The following is an 18,639-nucleotide window of genomic DNA, read 5'->3' on the forward strand; positions in this document are numbered from 1 at the left end:
AGCCTTACACAAGTAAAGCTGTAGGTTTATCTAGATAGATGTACTGTATCCTTTTTATTGTCAATTAACATGCCCAGTAATCATCAAGGTGACTAGAGGACTCTATCCCCTCCTGTCTCTCTATAAACCTTGTGTCTGCTACCTCTCTCAACCTGCTCTAATAAAACAGCATGGCACAATACACTTTAACTTGTGGAGCCAGAGCAGGGCTCTTTAATGTATTACTTGGAAGTTTCCAATATTTAAATGGCAGGGAGGTAGAGTACAAGTGTGTCCTTAGTGTCCTTCCACTGTAGATACCTGCCAGAGTTAAGAGTGGCCCTGACTGGCTGCCAATGCAGCGTAATGGAGATAGGTGGGGGCTAATGCATGGGAATACTGATAAGGTTATGGAGAGGACACTGGACAGGGAGGATGGGATGACAGGATGGCTGACAGGCAGGTGAGAGGAGACATTTTCTTTTGGCAAACTGCCCTCTCTCTCTCTCTCTCTCTCTCTCTCATTCTCGCTCTCGGTCTCTGTCACTCTGTCTCTCTCTCTCTCTCTCTCTCTCTCGCTCTCTATCTCCATCTCTCTCTCTCTAGCTGCTCTGCTGTTCATCATTGACTGTGGAATTCTAAAGCGAAGCAGTGTGGCTGAGTATGCTCCTACGTTTAAAAAGCAACAACAGTTTTTTGCAAAGAGATAGATTTGAGCCCTTTGATTTATTTCAAGGAATTAATCAAATATGTCAGACAGACGGCATGCTTTTTAAAATGCCCCAGTTTCCTCTGCCACGTAGTCTATACTGATGTCGCTAGTGAGAGGAAAGGGGACCTCTGCAGAATATATCAGTGTGACCTGAATTTACATATGCCACTGGAGGTACAAAGGGGCCAACTCAGGAGACTGAGAAAAACATCCAACCTGCTTCCCAAATCGCACCTTATTCCCTATGTAGTACAATATTTGACCAGGGCTACATAGGGAATAGGATGCCATTTGGGATGCAGCCCCAGAGAGGTGGGAGCCAACCCAGAGTACATTTACATTTGAGTCATTTAGCAGATACTCTTATCCAGAATGACTTACAGTTGGTGCATTCATCTTAAGATAGCTAGGTCGGACAACCATATATCTCAGTCAGAGTAAGTACATTTTTCCTCGATAATGTAGCTATCAGTAAAGTCAGTGCTAGTACGGAAAAAAAGTAAAGTGCGGGTGTTCGATCACAAAAGTCAAGGGTGTAATTGTTTTGTGCTGTGGGATTATGTGAGATACTCTTCGAAGAGTTAGCGTTTCAGACGTTTTTGGAGTGGGTATAGCATTTGAGCATAGCCTGAAGGTAGGGGAGGGCAGCAATATGGAAAAGTTTGATTCACTCAATAACAGTAAACTGGAGCACTAAGAAAATAAATTCCATCCAACGAAGCAAGCCAGACTATTGACTCAGAGAGAGAGCTATACTCAACAAACTGACAACCAGACACAACAATAACAAACAACAAATAAATTGTGACTGCCCTCTGTCTCCCTCTGATACTGTATCTCTGTTGCTCCCAAGACCCAGGAAGAAAATGGCGAGGATGGAACTTAGATCCCCCTTCCCAAATGAAACATGACACATCTGGGTCGCCGTTTTAGACCCTGGAGAAAAATATGTGTGTGTGTGTGTGTGTCTGTGTGTATGTGGTTGTGCACTTGTGGCACATGATAACACCCACAGCCTCGAGCCTCCCATCCAGACCAGACCTAGCCAGACTTGTAGACAGGAATGTCACTCCTCGCTCCTCCGAGAGTTGCTAATCAACAAAGCAAACAGATCTGCAGGGCTGAAATGTGCCCAGCACCTTCAATGTAAATATACCATAATGCTATTTCTCCATTAGGAGTAGTCTGGAGATATAGGCCTAGAGAAATAACAGTAATAAATCTCAGTCAGTGTGCCATGCAGTGCGGTGTCATTCAGGATTATAAATACCATTACATCTCTCTGAGACAGGAACTAAGAGGTCAGGTGTCAGTAATGACACAACCCAACAGAACACCAACCCAATATAAAACGCCACAGTCCCAATTCCAGTTGAACTGTGTGTTAAATCAAGTGATTGCTAACACACAGTCAAATCAAGTTGAAGTGTCTGTTAGCAAGTAAGCTAGCATGAAGGGTTCTCTATATGGTCATCCATGTAGCAGTGTCAGACTCCGGACAAAGATAGTAATTTCCATGCACCAAAGCTGACGCCTTCAGACCTATTTGTTATTGCACCACTGCTGCAGCTAATAGAGCCAGACAGCAAACACACACCATAGAGCTGTCTAGCTCTCAAATGAACACTTAAGAGGCTCTCCTTTTCAGAAGGACAGCAGAATAGCAAATTCCAAACTAACCATATTAACTGAAGGTATTTACTTTGAGGAAGAAAAATCATCAACAAAATGTGCATGTAATCTTGATCAGATGAAGGGCTCCTGCAGCTGAGATGATATATATTCCCTATTTAAGTGCACTTATTTTGACGAGTGGGGCAATAGGGCTCTAATCAAAAGTAGTGCATGATTGAATAGGGTGTCATTTGGAGTACAACCTAGTCTTTCTGAAAGGCCTCCGATGATAGGGGTCTTTTTCGAAGGCTTAATAAATTGGCTATTGAACTGTCTGCTCCACATCTGATTAAAGCTATCTGCATGGAGCCACATGGACCGCGGCTGGCCCAGGCTGTGTTAATACGTTATCTTACAGCACCTCTCAAACACGCACCGGTACACACAAACACACACACAGTATCCAGACTAAATGGAGGTTAGAGGAAGAAGGGGAGATGGAGGGATGTTAGGGCTGTGCAGTATATTGTATTTTACCATATACCGATATTGATGCTCGGACCGGTTTGGGTTTTTACTTTACCTTCTATGACGGTTTTTCAATGTTTGGTTTGTTAAATGTGATAAGCCACCCCCCCCCCCCCCCAACCCCACCCCCCCACAACCCCTCTTTTTTTACGCTGCTGCTACTCTCTGTTTATCATATATGCAAAGTCACTTTAACTATTCATTCATGTACATACTACCTCAATTGGGCCGACCGACCAGTACTCCCGCACATTGACTAACTGGGCCATCTGCATTGTATCCCACCCACCACCTGCCAACCCCTCTTTTACACTACTGCTACCCTCTGTTCATCATATATGCATAGTCACATTAATCATATCTACATGTACATACTACCTCAATCAGCCTGATTAACCGGTGACTGTATGTAACCTTGCTACTTTCATAGCCTCGCTACTGTACATAGCCTGTCTTTCTACTGTTGTTTTATTTCTTTACCTACCTATTGTTCACCTAATACCTTTTTTGCACCATTGGTTAGAGCCTGTAAGTAAGCATTTCACTGTAAGGTCCACACCTGATGTTTACGGCGCACGTGACAATTAAACTTTGCTTTGATTTGATTTGTCTCCCTCTCTCATCACACCCCGCCCCCTGTCACTCAAGAATTGTTGTTGGTAGACCACAAGATCATTTGCTGACCTCCTCAGTCTGCATGGTCAATGCAGCAGATACAACAATATGCTGATGACAAGATGCTGCTTTCCACTTTGCCTCTTAGCAAGTTGTGGTAAAAATAAATTGTGTTTGCAGACTTTACTAATTAGCTGGATAGCTAGCTTGATAATAAATGTACCGAGTCAGAGCAAACATACAGTTGATGTCGGAAGTTTACATACACCTTAGCCAAATACATTGAAACTCAGTTTCACAATTCCTGACATTAAATCCTAGTAATAAACACCTGTCTCAGGTCAGTTAGGATCACCACTTTATTTTAAGAATGTGAAATGTCAGAATCATAGTAGACAGAAATGTTTATTTCAGCTTCTATTTCTTTCATCATATTCCCTGTGGATCACAAGTTTACATACACTCAATTAGCATTTGGTAGCATTGCCTTTAAATTGTTTAACTTGTGTTAAACATTTCAAGTAGCCTTCCACAAGATTCCCACAATAAGTTGAGTGAATGTTGGCCCATTCCTCCTGACAGAGCTGGTGTAACTGAGTCAGGTGTGTAGGCCACCTTGCTCGCACACGGTTTTTCAGTTCTGCCCACAAATTGTCTATATGATTGAGGTCAGGGCTTTGTGATGGCCACTCCAATACCTTGACTTTTTTGTCCTTAAGCCATTTTACCACAACTTTGGAAGTATGATTGGGGTCATTGTCCATTTGGAAGACCCATTTGCAACCAAGCTTTAACTTCCTGACTGATGTCTTGCGAGGTTGCTTCAATATATCCACATAATTGTCCTACTCATGATGCCATCTATTTTGTTTAAGTGCATCAGTTCTTCCTGCAGTAAAGCACCCCCACAACACGATGCTGCCACCCCCGTGCTTCAGGGTTGGGATGGTGTTCTTCGGCTTGCAAGCCTCCCCCTTTCGCCTCCAAACATGACAATGGTCATTATGGCCAAATAGTTTTATTTTTGTTTCATCAGACCAGAGGACATTTCTCCCCATGTCCCAAGTACAATCTTTGTCCCCATGTCCATTTGCAAACCGTAGTATGGCTGTTTTATGGCGGTTTTGGAGCAGTGGCTTCTGCCTTGCTGAGCGGCCTTTCAGGTTATGTTGATATAGGACTCGTTTTACTGTGAATATAGATACTTTTGTACCTGTTTCCTCCAGCATCTTCACAAGGTCCTTTGCTTTTGTTCTGGGATTGATTTGCACTTTTCGCACCAAAGTACGTTCATCTCTAGGAGACAGAATGCGTCTCCTTCCTGAGCGGTATGATGGCAGCGTGGACCCATGGTGTTTATACTTGCATACTATTGTTTGCACAGATTAAAGTGGTACCTTCAAGCATTTGGAAATTGCACCCAAGGATGAACCAGACTTGTGGAGGTCTACAAATTTTCTTCAGAGGTCTTGGCTGATTTCTTTTGATTTTCCCATGATGTCATGCAAAGAGGCTCTGAGTTTGAAGGTAGGCCTTGAAATACATCCACAGGTTCACTTCAAATTGACTCAAATTATGTCAATTAGTCTATAATAAGCTTCTAAAGCCATGGCATAATTTTCTGGAATATTCCAAGCTGTTTAAAGGCACAGTCAATTTAGTGTATGTAAACTTCTGACCCACTGGAATTGTGATACAGTGAATTAAAAGTTAAATAATCTTTCTGTAATCAATTGTTGGAAAATGACTTGTGTCATGCATGAAGTTGATGTCCTAACCGACTTGCCAAAACTATAGTTTGTTGACAAGAAATCTGTGGAATGGTTGAAAATGAGTTTTAATGACTCCAACCTAAGTGTATGTTAACTTCTGACTTCAGCTGTAGCTAGCTAATACAGCCTGATACCAGTGCTGGTGTAGGCCTAAATCAGTATGTTGTTTGTGCAATATCTTATAAATAATATCAATGTATATTAAAAATCAGAGAGTAATAGGCATGAAGTGAAGTAAGAGAAAACATAATGTAGCCAAACATTATAGGGTCTCACTCCCCTGTGAAACACTGACCAACACTTTGTTTCCTACCCTGTCACAATAACAGCTCTATAGAGATCCTATTAGTATTCTAATCCCTAATTCTATGAACGCCTCCTTGGCTTTTTCATTTGTTGTCATGTCAAACAACACCGTACAAAAAAGTGCCCACTATTACATTTATTTATATATTTTATTTATTTAACCTTTATTTAACTTGGCAGGTCAGTTAAGAACTATTTCTTATTTAAAATGACGTTCTACCAAAAGGCAAAAGACCTCGTGCGGGGCCGGAGGCTGCGATTTAAAAAACAATACAAATAAATAAATAACACATAAGTATAGGACTAAACACACATCATGACAAGAGAGACAACACAACATAAAGAGAGACCTAAAACAACAAGGCAAGGCAGCAACACATGACAACACAGCATGGTAGCAACACAACAACATTCTAACTATAGAATTAGAATAATAGGAACAGTGGGTTAACTGCCTTGTTCAGGGGCAGAACAACAGATTTGTACCTTGTCAGTTCGGGGATTCGATCTTGCAACCTTACAGTTACAAGTCCAACACTCTAACCACAAGGCAGAATGCAAATGGCAAATGTAGAACTTTTATTATTCAAAAACATTGAATACAATACAAAATGTGAAGAAAAAAATGGATAAAATATTTTGGCCATATGGTCCAGCCATAAGGGATAGAAGAGGACAAAATAGATCTTAAAATAAATAAATGCTCTATTGCAAAACAGAAGAGAGGAAGAGAGGAATTACATCCAAAGCCAACGCGCTGGTCACAGACATCAATTCAATGTCTATTCCACGTTGGTTCCACAAAATTTCATTGAAATGATGTGGAAACAACGTTGATTCAACCAGGTGTGCCCAGTGGGAAGGAACAACTAGGGTCAGCAGTATAGGGGATGGTTGGCTTGAGGAATGTATTACGGAGGAGGGAAAAAAATACATATTGAATCAAAAGATCCAGATATGATATATCACCACGATCAGTCACGCCGTGCCAAAGAAGAACTACATTTTTATTTGACACATCAAGGTCAATAGATGTATTGGCCAATGTTGGAGATGTCCCACCTGGAAATGCAGACATGTATCCGGTACTACGAGGGGAACATTTAGTTTGGGACGGTGGGTCATCAACACAAGGCCATGCAGAGACAGCCTGTTCCCAAATCTGTTTGAGCTGTACAGGCAACTCCTATGTTTATACACCACAAACAGATCTGGGAAAAGGTTTTGACAGACTGTGCTGTGAGTCACTGGGTCAGTTGTGTGATAAGCCTGTTTGGTCGTCCTCGGGTTCCCACGTCCCTCTGCCAAAGAATTAAAGAACTGACTGCAATATGACTCAATTTATTCAGTTATGACTCAGTTGTTTGTTTGCCTGCAGAAAATCTAATCTGAATGTGAACAAATATGTGCAAGCATTAGCCACAATTACATACAGTTTAAAGCCGCATGAGCCTAAGTGTATGCATTCCATAAATCACTTCAAAGCCAAGAGGAGTGATGTGTGGTTTCTAAACAAATGAGTGTTTCCCAGCTCCCAAATCCAGTCCTTGAGTTTCTCCCACAGCATATGTTGTAGCCCTGGACAAACACCTGATTCTACTCATCCAGGGCTTGATAATTAGTTGACAAATTGAAACAGGTGAGTTTGTCCGGGGCTACAACAAAAAGGTGTGCTTTTGGGGGTACTCGAGGACTGTAGTGGGAAACACTGGTCTAAATGACTAACACATGGAGCTCTGTTCATTACACTTTGTCAAGTCAAGTAGCCCTTGATGTCCAGAATGCTTGCAGTACCCATGTCCGAAGGCTTACTGAAGGGACTTGAAAAACAACACCCGCAGATTATCTACAACTGTTTTCTCACGATCAAACGTGTGATTCCTTGCCAAAGTAAGCAACTCTATAACCGGCGTGTTAGTCCAGTTTTCCACACAGCTCTATGGGGCTGATTGTGTCTCTCCAGATGTACAGAGTTGATGATAACCAGGACTCAGCTCTCCTGCAGAGTGGATGGAGCAGCAGAGAACATGCAGCCCATCAGAAGTTGTAAAGCCAAGTCAAAATAACAACTCTGTCTAACTTAGTAAGTACCAAGCCATGATAACTCACTCTAACTTAGTGGGTACCAAGTCAAGATAGTAACTCAACTCAAGCAAACTTAGTGAGTACAAAGCCAAGATATCAAATCTTCAAATCTTCAAAACTACGTAATCAAGTTCAAATGTACTCTCAAATAGCTTTGCCTCCTCGTCTCTCCCTCTACCATATGTCAAACTTTTCTTGCTTTTTTTTCTGTGATTTGTTTTTATATCCATCTCTCCACTTCCCTATTTTCTCTCTACCTACCCCCTCTAAACCCTTTTTCTAGCGTGCATAGGTGAACATGCGGTGGCTTTGATGCCCCCTGCAAAAACAAAATGTGCAGGTACTTCATTCTTCGTGGAACTTGATGAGGGAGGAAAAGGGGGAGATGAATAGGGGGAGAAAGAGCGGAGAATGAGAGTGAAGAGGGTGTCATGAGACAAAAAGGGCCCAGAGACACAAAGCTAATAAATCCCTTCCCTCAGAAGAACAGCCTATTGAGGAGTCCCATTGCCCTTGGGTGACCTTCCACGCCCCGGATGTAAATAAACCCTACAGAGATCACGGTGTCATTGAAGGGGGAGTTGAAGGGCAGGAGGCCCTGACGTGTAGTGGGGTGTGCCTCATTGGGGCTGAGTGCCCCATCCACTGAGCACCTCTCCCCTCTGACAAATTAGTGCAATTTACACAGCCGCAGCAGCCTGTTTCACAGAGAGAGAGAGGTCCCCTGTCTGAAGACGAAGCACACACCATGCAAATGGCACCCATTTTTATTCATGTCTGAGAGAACTTAAGGGCTAATAAGTCATTTTTATGGGGTTTTCAGCCAGCTATATTGGCTTAGGATGAGAGCGACAAACAAGCAGAAGGGATTGTGTGCGTGTCTGTGTGTGTGTGTGCATCTGCTGTGAGAGAACGGGACCAGTTGTGAGCAGGAAGCACATTTCCTACAGGGCCCACTAGAACACAGCCAGATGGGAAATAAGATGGAGGTTGGAACAATCTAATCACTACTCATTGTGGTTCTAATGAAAGGTCTAAGAACTGTAATCCCTAGTTATTAAGATGCACTGCCCAGACCGATGGTGAGGGAAACGAACAAAGAACAAACTTTAGAAGAACTACAATAAGTTAAAGGTTAAATGTCACTGAAATGAAGTGGAATCGAAAGTGTAGTACATTGTGTTATTGAATTTGTGATCTCAGTATCTCAGTGTGTGTGTGTGTGTGGGTGCGCAGTGTGACAAAGCAATTTTATCGGGTCTTCGTTTGCATTCACAAAGCACTGCAACATGAAATGTCCTGTGCTTTGTCTGCACTTGTTGAATTAAGGGGGTTGAAAAACATAGACCCTACTCATTCAGAGGACTTTGTGACATTGCTAATATGTAAGGGTAGACAGTCAAATCAAATCAAATCAAATTTATTTATATAGCCCTTCGTACATCAGCTAATATCTCAAAGTGCTGTACAGAAACCCAGCCTAAAACCCCAAACAGCAAGCAATGCAGGTGTAAAAGCACGGTGGCTAGGAAAAACACCCTAGAAAGGCCAAAACCTAGGAAGAAACCTAGAGAGGAACCAGGCTATGTGGGGTGGCCAGTCCTCTTCTGGCTGTGCCGGGTAGAGATTATAACAGAACATGGCCAAGATGTTCAAATGTTCATAAATGACCAGCATGGTCGAATAATAATAAGGCAGAACAGTTGAAACTGGAGCAGCAGCACAGTCAGGTGGACTGGGGACAGCAAGGAGTCATCATGTCAGGTAGTCCTGGGGCACGGTCCTAGGGCTCAGGTCCTCCGAGAGAGAGAAAGAAAGAGAGAATTAGAGAGAGCATATGTGGGGTGGCCAGTCCTCTTCTGGCTGTGCCGGGTGGAGATTATAACAGAACATGGCCAAGATGTTCAAATGTTCATAAATGACCAGCATGATCGAATAATAGTAAGGCAGAACAGTTGAAACTGGGAAGCCTTTAAATGTAGATTATTTGATGTGGTGAATGTGATGGCTCCCATTAGACAGGTTAGAGTAAAGCAGAGATCTAGCCCTGGGTTTAATCCAGGGAATCTATCCAAGCAAGGAATAAGGCCTTTAACACTAGAACCGCCTGTCTACAAGTACCCGCTAGAGAACGTTGCTGGGCATCACCTTTAGCATACATATATAAAGGATCAATTGCATGAAGAAATATTAGTAGAAATATATCAATAATAAAAAAAAACTACAATAGTTATCTGTTTAGACAGAGAGATATGTTTTGAAAAATTCTACAAAGTCCTAGAAAAAACATAGGCCTATAGGCTATTTTTGTTTCCCTTACAATAAAAACATTACAGTGTAATCCATTTGATCAACTTTATTTCTCGATTCGATTAGTAATAGAGTTATAGTAATTAATCATGTCCAGTTTAGCTTCTTTTGACAAAGTATGTACGAATAAGATAATGATAATAATACTATAACCAGCCAGGTGCACAGATTAAATTATTTGCTGTATTCCTAAACAAAATCACCAATGCATGAATAATTGTAATTGATAAATTGCATAAATAAAGAGCATATCTTTTTTTAAGTTTATTTTGTTACTAGTCTTTGCTTAGTAGCCAGAGCAACGCTGCTGCATGAGTGGTCATGTGCTGAATGCATGGACAGCACTGATATTCTTGGAAAAAGTAACATTTGAAAATACAGCTGCACCTCTTGAATTATGAGAGTTCTTAGACAAAGGTATGTGTAATAGAATATGCTCTTTAAGATACCCAAATCGAAGTATGTCATTTTAGGCAAAAATGTTAAAAAGGGGCGGATCCTTAGAAATTTAAATGTTTACCTGCATATGACTCTGAAGAAGGAAATTCGTTTGGATATAGTTTAGGTGTAGTTACGATGGGCCAGCTCTGCAGGCTGACTGGCATTGTTTGTTTCACGCTCATCAAGTTGGATATAGTCAAGGATATGTTTTGCATTATTCTAAAGGCCTACTGCAACACTTAGCATGTTTTCATTTCCATTACAATACATTTGATTAGTAATAGAGCTACACTAAATAAAACAGTCCCTTAACAGCTTGTTTTTAAGTAAAAATAAAAGAGAATGTTATTAACCCCCAAGGCGCATGGTCAAATGATATGCTGCTGATACATATGCATAACACAAACTCATTATTACACTATTGTCTTTCTGAATGACATCAACCTCTTCACCCTTCTTATCTGTCACGTGTACGCTGGGAGTCGGGAAGAAAATATTATCTCCCAAGATAATTATCTTCGGTTACTGTTACAGCCGTGTATATCCCCCCTCAAGCCGATTACATTTACATTACATTTAAGTAATTTAGCAGACGCTCTTATCCAGAGCGACTTACAAATTGGTGCGTTCACCTTAAGACATCCAGTGGAACAGCCACTTTACAATAGTGCATCTAAATCTTTTAAGGGGGGGGGTGAGAAGGATTACTTTATCCTATCCTAGGTATTCCTGAAAGAGGTGGGGTTTCAGGTGTCTCCGGAAGGTGGTGATTGACTCCGCTGTCCTGGCGTCGTGAGGGAGTTTGTTCCACCATTGGGGGGCCAGAGCAGCGAACAGTTTTGACTGGGCTGCGCGGGAACTGTACTTCCTCAGTGGTAGGGAGGCGAGCAGGCCAGAGGTGGATGAACGCAGTGCCCTTGTTTGGGTGTAGGGCCTGATCAGAGCCTGGAGGTACTGAGGTGCCGTTCCCCTCACAGCTCCGTAGGCAAGCACCATGGTCTTGTAGCGGATGCGAGCTTCAACTGGAAGCCAGTGGAGAGAGCGGAGGAGCGGGGTGACGTGAGAGAGAACTTGGGAAGGTTGAACACCAGACGGGCTGCGGCGTTCTGGATGAGTTGTAGGGGTTTAATGGCACAGGCAGGGAGCCCAGCCAACAGCGAGTTGCAGTAATCCAGACGGGAGATGACAAGTGCCTGGATTAGGACCTGCGCTGCTTCCTGTGTGAGGCAGGGTCGTACTCTGCGGATGTTGTAGAGCATGAACCTACAAGAACGGGCCACCGCCTTGATGTTAGTTGAGAACGACAGGGTGTTGTCAGGATCACGCCAAGGTTCTTAGCGCTCTGGGAGGAGGACACAATGGAGTTGTCAACCGTGATGGCGAGATCATGGAATGGGCAGTCCTTCCCGGGAGGAAGAGCAGCTCCGTCTTGCCGAGGTTCAGCTTGAGGTGGTGATCCGTCATCCACACTGATATGTCTGCCAGACATGCAGAGATGCGATTCGCCACCTGGTCATCAGAAGGGGAAAGGAGAAGATTAATTGTGTGTCGTCTGCATAGCAATGATAGGAGAGACCATGTGAGGTTATGACAGAGCCAAGTGACTTGGTGTATAGCGAGAATAGGAGAGGGCCTAGAACAGAGCCCTGGGGACGCCAGTGGTGAGCGCGTGGTGAGGAGACAGATTCTCGCCACGCCACCTGGTAGGAGCGACCTGTCAGGTAGGACGCAATCCAAGCGTGGGCCGCGCCGGAGATGCCCAACTCGGAGAGGGTGGAGAGGAGGATCTGATGGTTCACAGTATCGAAGGCAGCCGATAGGTCTAGAAGGATGAGAGCAGAGGAGAGAGAGTTAGCTTTAGCAGTGCGGAGGGCCTCCGTGATACAGAGAAGAGCAGTCTCAGTTGAATGACTGTCAGTTGAAACCTGACTGATTTGGATCAAGAAGGTCATTCTGAGAGATAGCGGGAGAGCTGGCCAAGGACGGCACGTTCGAGAGTTTTGGAGAGAAAAGAAAGAAGGGATACTGGTCTGTAGTTGTTGACATCGGAGGGATCGAGTGTAGGTTTTTTCAGAAGGGGTGCAACTCTCGCTCTCTTGAAGACAGAAGGGACGTAGCCAGCGGTCAGGGATGAGTTGATGAGCGAGGTGAGGTAAGGGAGAAGGTCTCCGGAAATGGTCTGGAGAAGAGAGGAGGGAATAGGGTCAAGCGGGCAGGTTGTTGGGCGGCCGGCCGTCACAAGACGCGAGATTTCATCTGGAGAGAGAGGGGAGAAAGAGGTCAGAGCACAGGGTAGGGCAGTGTGAGCAGAACCAGCGGTGTCGTTTGACTTAGCAAACGAGGATCGGATGTCGTCGACCTTCTTTTCAAAATGGTTGACGAAGTCATCTGCAGAGAGGGAGGAGGGGGGGGAGGAGGATTCAGGAGTGGTTCCTAGGGTTAGAGGCAGATGCTTGGAATTTAGAGTGGTAGAAAGTGGCTTTAGCAGCAGAGACAGAAGAGGAAAATGTAGAGAGGAGGGAGTGAAAGGATGCCAGGTCCGCAGGGAGGCGAGTTTTCCTCCATTTCCGCTCGGCTGCCCGAGCCCTGTTCTGTGAGCTCGCAATGAGTCGCCGAGCCACGGAGCAGGAGGGAGGACCGAGCCGGCCTGGAGGATAGGGGACATAGAGAATCAAGGGATGCAGAAAGGGAGGAGATGAGGGTTGAGGAGGCAGAATCAGGAGATAGGTTGGAGAAGGTTTGAGCAGAGGGAAGAGATGATAGGATGGAAGAGGAGAGAGTAGCGGGGGAGAGAGAGCGAAGATTGGGACGGCGCGATACCATCCGAGTAGGGGCAGTGTGGGAAGTGTTGGATGAGAGCAAGAGGGAAAAGGATACAAGGTAGTGGTCGGAGACTTGGAGGGGAGTTGCAGTGAGGTTAGTGGAAGAACAGCATCTAGTAAAGATGAGGTCGGCGTATTGCCTGCCTTGTGAGTAGAGGGGAAGGTGAGAGGGTGAGGTCAAAGAGGAGAGGAGTGGAAAGAAGGAGGCAGAGAGGAATGAGTCAAAGGTAGACGTGGGGAGGTTATAAAGTCGCCCAGAACTGTGAGAGGTGAGCCGTCCTCAGGAAAGGAGCTTATCAAGGCATCAAGCTCATTGATGAACTCTCCGAGGGAACCTGGAGGGCGATAAATGATAAGGATGTTAAGCTTGAAAGGGCTGGTAACTGTGACAGCATGGAATTCAAAGGAGGCGATAGACAGATGGGTAAGGGGAGAAAGAGAGAATGACCACTTGGGAGAGATGAGGATCCCGGTGCCACCACCCCGCTGACCAGAAGCTCTCGGGGTGTGCGAGAACACGTGGGCGGATAAAGAGAGAGCAGTAGGAGTAGCAGTGTTATCTGTGGTGATCCATGTTTCCGTCAGTGCCAAGAAGTCGAGGGACTGGAGGAAGGCATAGGCTGAGATGAACTCTGCCTTGTTGGCCGCAGATCGGCAGTTCCAGAGGCTACCGGAGACCTGGAACTCCACGTGGGTCGTGCGCGCTGGGACCACCAGATTAGAGTGGCCAAGGGCCACGCGGTGTGGAGCGTTTGTATGGTCTGTGCAGAGAGGAGAGAACAGGGATAGACAGACACATAGTTGACAGGCTACAGAAGAGGCTACGCTAATGCAAAGGCGATTGGAATGACAAGTGGACTACACGTCTCGAATGTTCAGAAAGTTAAGCTTACGTAGCAGGAATCTTATTGACTAAAATAATTCAGATGATACAGTACTGCTGAAGTAGGCTAGCTGGCAGTGGCTGCGTTGTTGTTGTTCTATCTCTCTATAGTGCTGTTTCTTGTATTATGGTCTCTTGTTTCTTTAGAGGTTTCACTTTGTTGTCCTTTTTCTTTTCCTTTTTCTTCTGTCCTTATTTTGTCTTCCTTTCTTCTGTTAACTAGATATTTTTTGTTGTTATTATTTGTAAGCTAGCTAGCTTCTTCCAAGAGAGTCCCTAGCAACTGCTTAGCAACAAGTAAACAATTCAGCGAGCAATTCAGCTAGCTAAGATAACTGTACAATTTTATGAAAAATAGTTACTTCTTCAAAAGCCTGTCTTTTTGGTTTGTTCCTTGTTTTGTCTTCTATTGAGTCTGGCAGTTTTCTCTTGATTTTTTCGATGTACTTCACTCTAAAAAAACATTTAAATCTCAATATATACAGGAGCTCATTTTTCAGCAGCTGCTCAATTTAGAACTCCATATACTCCGATACCACGACGGTCTTCAAGAAACTTCACTGGACTTTATGCAAACGGGAAACCATATATCCCGAGGCTGCATTTATTGTAGCTGGGAATTTTAAGAAAGCAAATATGAGGAAAAGGCAGCCTAAATGATATCATCATATCGCGCTGGAAAAAACGCTCGACCACTGCTACGCTAACTTCCGGGATGTATACAAGGCCCTCCCTCCCTCACCCTCCTGACCATGACCATTTTACTCCTCCCTTCATATTGGCAGAAAATCAAACAGGAATTACACGTGCTAAGGAATATACAACGCTGGTCTGACTAATCGGAATCCACAATTCAAGATTGTTTTGATCACGTGGACTGGGATATGTTCTGGGTAGCTTCTGAGAATAATATTGATGCGTACACTGAGACGGTTACTGATTTCGTTAAGAAGTCTATAGGAGATGTTGAACCCACTGTGACTATTATTTATTATTTATTTTTATTTTATTTCACCTTTATTTAAACAGGTAGGCTAGTTGAGAACAAGTTCTAATTTACATTTGCGACCTGGCCAAGATAAAGCAAAGCAGTGCGACACAAATTGTGAGTCTGGGAGGAGATTTAACAGTCTAACCAGACACCTAGGCATTTGTAGCTGTCGACATATTCAGACAGGCGGGTAGCTGGACAGGCGGGTAGGTGCGGGCAGCGATCAGCTGAAGAGAAACCTACCCTAACCAGAAACCGCGGATAGATGGCAGCATTCGCATGAAAAATTGAAAGTGCGAACCATCTCCTTTAACCAAGGCAATGTGACTGGTCATTCCCTCCACAAGGCAATCAAACAGGCAAAAGGAAAACCAACCACGTCGCGGACACCGACGTCTTGCTTCTGGACAAGCTAAACACATTCTTTGCCCGCATTGAGGATAACACTACCAAGGACTGTGGGCTCTCCTTCTCAGTGGCCAACGTGAGTAAGACATTTAAACGTGTTAACCCAGACGGCATGCCTAGTCGCGTTCTCAGAGCATGCGCAGACCAGCTGGTGTGTTTACTGACATATTCAATCTCTCCCTATCCCAGTCTGCTGTCCCCACATACTTCAAGCTGGCCCCCATTGTTCCTGGATCAAGAATGCAACGGTAACTGAACTAAATGACTATAACCTGGTAGCACTCACTTCTGTCATCATGAAGTGCTTTGAGAGACTAGTCAAGGATTATTTCACCTCCACCTTACTTGTCACCCTAGACCCACTTCAATTTGCTAACCGCCCCAATAGGTCCAAAGACAATGCAATCGCCATCACACTGCACACTGCCATATCCCATCTGGACAAGAGAAATACCTATGTAAGAATGCTGTTCATTGGCTATAGCTCAGCATTCAACACCATAGTACCCTCCAAGCTCACCATTAAGCTCGAGGCCCTGGGTCTAAACCCCGCCATATGCAATTGGGTCCTGGACTTTCTGGAAGCACTGTAAATTGAATTAAATAGAAACGTAAAAATGGAATGAACAACTATAGTTCACTTTTGCTATGAGTTCATCTTTGTTTATCTTGGGTTGAAAAGTCATAGGGAATTTTGGACTATTTGTTTAGCTATAGCGCCATCCATATTTTGTCAGCTTTGGAGTGTTTTCTTAAGCATGAAGAACCATCAATAGTATTTTATCTTTAAGCAACATGGAAGTAAACAAGTGCACAATAAGTGCCCTCTGAGGGGTCAAAAGTTGGAGGAGATTACATATTTCAGACAGAGACAGTCACATAATTCTCCTAAGTGTTTAAGGCTTTGTGTGAGCGTTGTGATCAACTGAGCGCTGGGATGACACTGGACCACAGCTTGTTAAACACTAGTATCCACGGACACACACACATACACAGACACCAGAGTTAAAACAAACACTCTCAACCATAACAAACCATGCCAGACTTCCCATAGTCTACTGGGGTTAAAGAAACATCCAATGATTCACTTAATAGAGGTAGGGCTTGTGTCTGTATGACGAGTTGTCCCATTAGTATCTGTACAGCTCCTGGGAAGCATTACCACTGACATAAACAAACATCAGAGCTTTGCTCCTGTCTAACCAGGAAGCTATAAAGCTGCCCACACAGACCCACAGATCATTGTACAGTACAGCACTGTAGAAGTGCAAAGTGAGACGTTAGTGGAAAGTGGAATCTCAATTCAATGGCTCAGACACAAGAGGCATGTGGCAGGGTCTACAGTCAATCACGGACTACAAGAAGAAACCCAGCCCAGTCACGGACCAGGATGTCTTGCTCCCAGGCAGACTAAATAACTTTTTTGCCCGCTTTGAGGACAATACATTGCCACTGACACGGCCTGCAACGAAAACATGCGGTCTCTCCTTCACTGCAGCCGAGGTGAATAAGACATTTAAAGGTGTTAACCCTCGCAAGGCTGCAGGCCCAGACGGCATCCCCAGCCGCGCCCTCAGAGCATGCGCAGACCAGCTGGCCGGTGTGTTTACGGACATATTCAATCAATCCCTATACCAGTCTGCTGTTCCCACATGCTTCAAGAGGGCCACCATTGTTCCTGTTCCCAAGAAAGCTAAGGTAACTGAGCTAAACGACTACCGCCCGTAGCACTCACTTCCGTCATCATGAAGTGCTTTGAGAGACTAGTCAAGGACCATATCACCTCCACCCTACCTGACACCCTAGACCCACTCCAATTTGCTTACCGCCCAAATAGGTCCACAGACGAAGCAATCTCAACCACACTGCACACTGCCTAACCCACCTGGACAAGAGGAATACCTATGTGAGAATGCTGTTCATCGACTACAGCTCGGCATTCAACACCATAGTACCCTCCAAGCTCGTCATCAAGCTCGAGACCCTGGGTCTCGACCCCGCCCTGTGCAACTGGGTTCTGGACTTCCTGACGGGCCGCCCCCAGGTGGTGAGGGTAGGCAACAACATCTCCTCCCCGCTGATCCTCAACACGGGGCCCCACAAGGGTGCGTTCTGAGCCCTCTCCTGTACTCCCTGTTCACCCACGACTGCGTGGCCATGCACGCCTCCAACTCAATCATCAAGTTTGCGGACGACACAACAGTGGTAGGCTTGATTACCAACAACGACGAGACTGCCTACAGGGAGGAGGTGAGGGCCCTCGGAGTGTGGTGTCAGGAAAATAACCTCACACTCAACGTCAACAAAACTAAGGAGATGATTGTGGACTTCAGGAAACAGCAGAGGGAACACCCCTATCCACATCGATGGATCAGTAGTGGAGAGGGTAGCAAGTTTTAAGTTCCTCGGCATACACATCACAGACAAACTGAATTGGTCCACTCACACTGACAGCGTCGTGAAGAAGGCGCAGCAGCGTCTCTTCAACCTCAGGAGGCTGAAGAAATTCGGCTTGTCACCAAAAGCACTCACAAACTTCTACAGATGCACAATCGAGAGCATCCTGGCGGGCTGTATCACCGCCTGGTACGGCAACTGCTCCGCCCTCAACCGTAAGGCTCTCCAGAGGGTAGTGAGGTCTGCACAACGCATCACCGGGGGCAAACTACCTGCCCTCCAGGACACCTACACCACCCGATGTTACAGGAAGGCCATAAAGATCATCAAGGACATCAACCACCCGAACCACTGCCTGTTCACCCCGCTATCATCCAGAAGGCGAGGTCAGTACAGGTGCATCAAAGCTGGGACCGAGAGACTGAAAAACAGCTTCTATCTCAAGGCCATCAGACTGTTAAACAGCCACCACTAACATTGAGTGGCTGCTGCCAACACACTGTCATTGACACTGACCCAACTCCAGCCACTTTAATAATGGGAAATGATGTAAATATATCACTAGCCACTTTAAACAATGCTACCTTATATAATGTTACTTACCCTACATTATTCATCTCATATGCATATGTATATACTGTACTCTAGATCATCGACTGCATTCTTATGTCACTAGCCACTTTAACTATGCCACTTTGTTTACTTTGTCTACATACTCATCTCATATGTATATACTGTACTCGATACCATCTACTGTATGCTGCTCTGTACCATCA

Source organism: Oncorhynchus nerka, linkage group LG6 (genome assembly GCF_034236695.1).
Source record: "Oncorhynchus nerka isolate Pitt River linkage group LG6, Oner_Uvic_2.0, whole genome shotgun sequence".
NCBI lineage: Eukaryota > Metazoa > Chordata > Actinopteri > Salmoniformes > Salmonidae > Oncorhynchus > Oncorhynchus nerka.